Genomic DNA, 7,588 nt, shown 5'->3' on the forward strand with positions numbered 1-7,588 from the left:
GATGAGACTTACACACCAGTGGGAAGTTATATGGAAAATATTAACGATTATATTTTATATTCTTGCCGCTGAAGTGGCTAGTTTATTGTGCGCCCCAGATCCATCTTGTGGAGGGAAGCGCAAGAGTATATGGATAAACAAAAGGTCTAGGAACTAGGCTCCAAAATGGTTTACAGGAGAACATATGGATTTATATCTACAGTTCACTTATTTGGTATCTTATTTTCATTAGTAAGATATAGTGGCAAATAACATAGGTTATTATACTGTCTCTATCAATGAAATGTGAAGAAATAACATGAAACTGAATGAGGTAATCAGAGAACAAGGGAGATACAAAGGTCTAGGGAGGAGACGCGGGGAAATTCCTACGTTATACCTACTGCTTATTTCGAGAGTTATTTTAACTTTGCAGTCCGGCTTGGGGTCCAGGCTTTTATTCTGACTGCCTATTCAACCAGATTGTTACTGTTGCCAGCCCACTGTCCCACACAGTCATTACAGCCTGGTTGATCTGGTTCTTGGCGGAGGCAGTGATCCAATTTCCGGTTGTAAACGTCTACACTTGTTCTGGCAATATTTCTGATATTTACCGAGAGAAGGTTAAATGCCGATACAGTTCTCTCTTATTTTGCCTTAGGCGCCACCTGCTTTTCACTAGGCCTATTTTACACTTCCTTGAATACGTTATGGTAACTTATAGCTCTACAACGAGGCTCTGTATACCTGGAAGACAGTCGCTCTTCTTCGTTACAGAGAATACATTCTGAACACCTTGAAAAATTTCCAGTAGTTTGAATGGCTTGTTGGGTTAATGCAAGCATTAAATTATCTTCGTACCTTTTCCAGCTCTGATATTTCTCCTGCCTTGAAGGGAGACGTCAACACCAAGCAATATTCTAAGCGGGAGAGCACATGTACATACGAGTACATACGAACACTGAAATGTCTACGTTTTCCAGCTCAAAACTCTCGGGGGCCGTTGTTATACAGCAATATTCTACCCTGGAGAGAACAACTGACTTGATGAGTATCATTATTGGCTCAGCATCTTTTGTCTTACAGTTCTAGTTATTCAGTCTATTATTTTTCTTGCGACAGCAATAGCAACATTGTTGAGATCTTCTGACATAACTTTTTCGCTCCACCAAGGGTCTCGAGTTTGTCCTGTACTCAGTCACAGTCTTTATTTCCTCTATTCTTCCTCGTTAAACATCATATCACTGTCTGAGGCTCACTGGAAGACTTGATTTACATCCGCCTGAAGATTTGCTGCATGTTCGATGGACGCCTCTCAGACAGCTCTGCCATCAGCAAAGGATATTATGGTGCTATGATTTATGTCCTTGTCAGAACTGGAGCGGGTACTGTGCCTTGCCTCCGACTGTGAAAACCTCCGACTGTGACAGCCTCCGACTGTGACAGCCTCCGACTGTGACAACCTCCGACTGTGACAACCTCCGACTGTGACAACCTCTGACTGTGAAAACCTCCGACTGTGACAGCCTCCGACTGTGACAGCCTCCGACTGTGACAACCTCCGACTGTGACAGCCTCCGACTGTGACAACCTCCGACTGTGACAGCCTCCGACTGTGACAGCCTCCGACTGTGAGAACCTCCGACTGTGACAACCTCCGACTGTGACAGCCTCCGACTGTGACAGCCTCCGACTGTGACAGCCTCCGACTGTGACAACCTCCGACTGTGACAGCCTCCGACTGTGACAGCCTCCGACTGTGACAACCTCCGACTGTGACAGCCTCCGACTGTGACAGCCTCCGACTGTGACAGCCTCCGACTTCACTCTGTTTACTATTACTCTCGGGGTTTTATTTCTTAAAATGTTAAATATCCAACTGCCCACTTTCCTAGTCAATTACATTTGATATACCTTTGAAGAGTTTCGAGAGTTTCTCTACTCTCTAAGCCCGACCATGGGCCAGGCTCGTCTGGAGCTTGCCTGGTCAACCAGGCTGTTGCTGCTGGAGGCCCGCTGCCCCACATATCCATCTTGAAGGCTTCTACACTTGTTCCAGCAGTGTTTCTGATATCTTCTGGTAAGATGTTGAATAGTGTGGGACCCCGGATGTTGATACAGTGTTCCCTTACTGTCCCCACCGCACCCCTGCTCCTCACTGGGTTTATTTTACATTCATTTTATGTGAAATCACACTATGGTCACACTTGTCACACCATGGTCACACTTGTCACACCAAGGTCACACTTGTAACACCATGGCCACACTTGTCACACCATGCCCACACTTGTCACACCATGCCCGCACTTGTCACATCATGGTCGCACTTGTCACACCATGGTCACACTTGTCACACCATGCCCGCACTTGACACACCATGGTCGCACTTGTCACACCATGGTCGCACTTGTCACACCATGGTCACATTTGTCACATCATGGTCGCACTTGTCACAAGATGGTCACACTTGTCACACCATGGTCGCATTTTGTCACACCATGGTCACACTTGTCACATCATGGTCGCACTTGTCACACCATGGTCGCACTTGTCACACCATGCCCGCACTTGTCACACCATGGTCACACTTGTCACACCATAGTCACACTTGTCACACCATGCGCGCACCTGTCACACCATGGTCGCACTTGTCACACCATGGTCACACTTGTCACATCATGGTCGCACCTGTCACACCATGGTCGCACTTGTCACATCATGGTCACACTTGTCACACCATGGTCGCACTTGTCACACCATGGTTACACTTGTCACACCATGGCCACACTTGTCACACCATGGTCACACTTGTCATACCATGGTCGCACTTGTCACACCATGGTCACACTTGTCACACCATGGTCACACTTGTCACACCATGGTCACACTTGTCACACCACGGTCACACTTGTCACACCATGGTTACACTTGTCACACCATGGTCACATTTGTCACACCATGGTCACACTTGTCACACCATGGTCACATTTGTCACACCATGGTCGCACTTGTCACACCCTGGCCACACTTGTCACACCATGGTCGCACTTGTTACACTATGGCCACACTTGTCACACCATGGTCACACTTGTCACACCATGGTCACACTTGTCACACCATGGCCACACTTGTCACACCGTGGTCACACTTGTCACACCATGGCCACACTTGTCACACCATGGTCACACTTGTCACACCATGGTCACACTTGTCATACCATGGTCGCACTTGTCACACCATGGTCACACTTGTCACACCATGGTCACACTTGTCACACCATGGTCACACTTGTCACACCATGGTCACACCATGGTTACACTTGTCACACCATGGTCACATTTGTCACACCATGGTCACACTTGTCACACCATGGTCACATTTGTCACACCATGGTCGCACTTGTCACACCCTGGCCACACTTGTCACACCATGGTCGCACTTGTTACACTATGGCCACACTTGTCACACCATGGTCACACTTGTCACGCCATGGTCACACTTGTCACACCATGGCCACACTTGTCACACCGTGGTCACACTTGTCACACCATGGCCACACTTGTCACACCATGGTCACACTTGTCACACCATGGTCACACTTGTCACACCATGGTCACACTTGTCACACCATGGTCACACTTGTCACACCATGGTCACACTTGTCACACCATGGTCACACTTGTCACACCATGGTCACACTTGTCACACCGTGGTCACACTTGTCACACCATGGTCACACTTGTCACACCGTGGTCACACTTGTCACACCGTGGTCACACTTGTCACACCATGGTCACACTTGTCACACCTTATTTCAGATTCAGTAAACACAACATCAACATTAAGCGGTCGATAAAGATTATGAAGCGGGACCAAGAGTCCGGACTAGACTCCTGTAAATATATATCACCGTGTACCAGTGAGTAAATATTCACTCTTATTCACATTCTCTCTCTCTCTCTCTCTCTCTCTCTCTCTCTCTCTCTCTGCTACAATGGTAGTAATAACTTTAGCAGTAGTGTCGCAGTGCCACCAGACGGGCGGCGCCGGCGACGTAGTTCCGATGCCAGCACAGGACGCTGGCGACTCTAAATTACCATATTTGCCTCCGAGGCGTCCGTCAGCGCCCCTTCGTCGCCTTATCATCAAATATTCATCACCACCCAGTCATCACCACCCAGTCATCACCACCCAGTCATCACCACCCAGTTTATCAAGCAGGATGTTCATGTGAACAATTATTAACATACTGTACATATCATATATTTAACATAATCAGACAGTTTATAATCTATATCTCATACTCTGATCAATGATCAAAAACTATCTGGACTTACGTAGGTCTAAATTCATCCACTTGAGGCTGATCAACGTTAACCATCTTAGGGATTAATCTGTATTATCTGCATTACGTTACCTTGTACTTTGTCAGTGTTAGGGACATATGTCAGGGTGTTTGTTCATGACTGCCAGTCATGAACAAACACCCACAAACACCCACGAGACTTCAAAAAAAAAAAACAGTGTAAATGCAAAGGTTTAATAATTATACAATGATAAAAAACTCGATAAGTGAATTACAGAAAGATTACTGTCTTCCAGTTGTGAGCACAGGTACCCTAAGCAAGGTGCCAGTGATCAACCGGGTTGTGGTGTCTGCACTGCGTCCCAGGGATCAGCTGGGACTCCCGGAAAACATAACCTGGTAACACACTTCTTCCCACATGTCGAAATTAAAAGTAAATTTTTTTTTGAAAATTTATTAAAATTTGACAGAAAAAAATACTAAAATAATGTTATAATTAAAGTGTACCTCATTACATTACTGTGAGCACCTAATTACATTAATATATGCACTTAATTACTTTAATGTACCTCAAAACATTAACCTTTGAAGCTATGTATATAATGCATTTATATATATATATATATATATATATATATATATATATATATATATATATATATATATATATATATATATATATATATATAATACATCAGCATTTCTGTAGTGATACTAAAATTGTGAAAAAATCTGCTATTTTTTCAGAAAAAAACTGAGCTAACAAAAACTAATTCGAAAACCATTAACAAAAGCAATACAGTAACAAACAATAGACTGGTGAATATACAGAGTTGAGAACTACAGTACTGGTGAATATACAGAGTTGAGAACTACAGTACTGGTGAATATACAGAGTTGAGAACTACAGTACTGGTGAACATACAGAGTTGAGAACTACAGTACTGGTGAATATACAGAGTTGAAAACTACAGTACTGGTGAATATACAGAGTTGAGAACTACAGTACTGGTGAATATACAGAGTTGAGAACTACAGTACTGGTGAATATACAGAGTTGAGAACTACAGTACTGGTGAATATACAGAGTTGAGAACTACAGTACTGGTGAATATACAGAGTTGAGAACTACAGTACTGGTGAATATACAGAGTTGAGAACTACAGTACTGGTGAATATACAGAGTTGAGAACTACAGTACTGGTGAACATACAGAGTTGAGAACTACAGTACTGGTGAATATACAGAGTTGAGAACTACAGTACTGGTGAATATACAGAGTTGAGAACTACAGTACTGGTGAATATACAGAGTTGAGAACTACAGTACTGGTGAATATACAGAGTTGAGAACTACAGTACTGGTGAATATACAGAGTTGAGAACTACAGTACTGGTGAATATACAGAGTTGAGAACTACAGTACTGGTGAATATACAGAGTTGAGAACTACAGTACTGGTGAATATACAGAGTTGAGAACTACAGTACTGGTGAATATACAGAGTTGAGAACTACAGTACTGGTGAACATACAGAGTTGAGAACTACAGTACTGGTGAATATACAGAGTTGAGAACTACAGTACTGGTGAACATACAGAGTTGAGAACTACAGTACTGGTGAATATACAGAGTTGAGAACTACAGTACTGGTGAACATACAGAGTTGAGAACTACAGTACTGGTGAATATACAGAGTTGAGAACTACAGTACTGGTGAATATACAGAGTTGAGAACTACAGTACTGGTGAATATACAGAGTTGAGAACTACAGTACTGGTGAATATACAGAGTTGAGAACTACAGTACTGGTGAATATACATAGTTGAGAACTACAGTACTGGTGAATATACAGAGTTGAGAACTACAGTACTGGTGAATATACAGAGTTGAGAACTACAGTACTGGTGAATATACAGAGTTGAGAACTACAGTACTGGTGAATATACAGAGTTGAGAACTACAGTACTGGTGAATATACAGAGTTGAGAACTACAGTACTGGTGAATATACAGAGTTGAGAACTACAGTACTGGTGAATATACAGAGTTGAGAACTACAGTACTGGTGAATATACAGAGTTGAGAACTACAGTACTGGTGAATATACAGAGTTGAGAACTACAGTACTGGTGAATATACAGAGTTGAGAACTACAGTACTGGTGAACATACAGAGTTGAGAACTACAGTACTGGTGAATATACAGAGTTGAGAACTACAGTACTGGTGAATATACAGAGTTGAGAACTACAGTACTGGTGAATATACAGAGTTGAGAACTACAGTACTGGTGAATATACAGAGTTGAGAACTACAGTACTGGTGAATATACAGAGTTGAGAACTACAGTACTGGTGAATATACAGAGTTGAGAACTACAGTACTGGTGAATATACAGAGTTGAGAACTACAGTACTGGTGAATATACAGAGTTGAGAACTACAGTACTGGTGAATATACAGAGTTGAGAACTACAGTACTGGTGAACATACAGAGTTGAGAACTACAGTACTGGTGAATATACAGAGTTGAGAACTACAGTACTGGTGAACATACAGAGTTGAGAACTACAGTACTGGTGAATATACAGAGTTGAGAACTACAGTACTGGTGAACATACAGAGTTGAGAACTACAGTACTGGTGAATATACAGAGTTGAGAACTACAGTACTGGTGAATATACAGAGTTGAGAACTACAGTACTGGTGAATATACAGAGTTGAGAACTACAGTACTGGTGAATATACAGAGTTGAGAACTACAGTACTGGTGAATATACAGAGTTGAGAACTACAGTACTGGTGAATATACAGAGTTGAGAACTACAGTCACGGAGGTTACAACACCTGTCACGGAGGTTACAACACCTGTCACGGAGGTAGCAACACCCGTCACGGCCTGGTCACAGACCGGGCCGCGGGGGCGTTGACCCCCGAAACTCTCTCCAGGTAAACTCCAGGTAAACGGAGGTTGCAACACCCGTCACGGAGGTTAAAATACCCGTCACGGAGGTAGCAACACCCATCACGGAGGTTACAACACCCGTCACGGAGGTTACAACACCTGTCACGGAGGTAGCAACACCCGTCACGGAGGTAGCAACACCCGTCACAGAGGTTACAACACCTGTCACGGAGGTTACAATACCTGTCACGGAGGTAGCAACACCCGTCACGGAGGTTACAACACCCGTCACGGAGGTAGCAACACCCGTCAAAGAGGTTACAACACCTGTCACGGAGGTAGCAACACCCGTCACGGAGGGTCCTCCAATTTTTTTCCACAAAAAATATATTACACC

The sequence above is a fragment of the Cherax quadricarinatus genome, chromosome 1 (assembly GCF_038502225.1).
Source record: "Cherax quadricarinatus isolate ZL_2023a chromosome 1, ASM3850222v1, whole genome shotgun sequence".
NCBI classification, from domain to species: Eukaryota; Metazoa; Arthropoda; class Malacostraca; order Decapoda; family Parastacidae; genus Cherax; species Cherax quadricarinatus.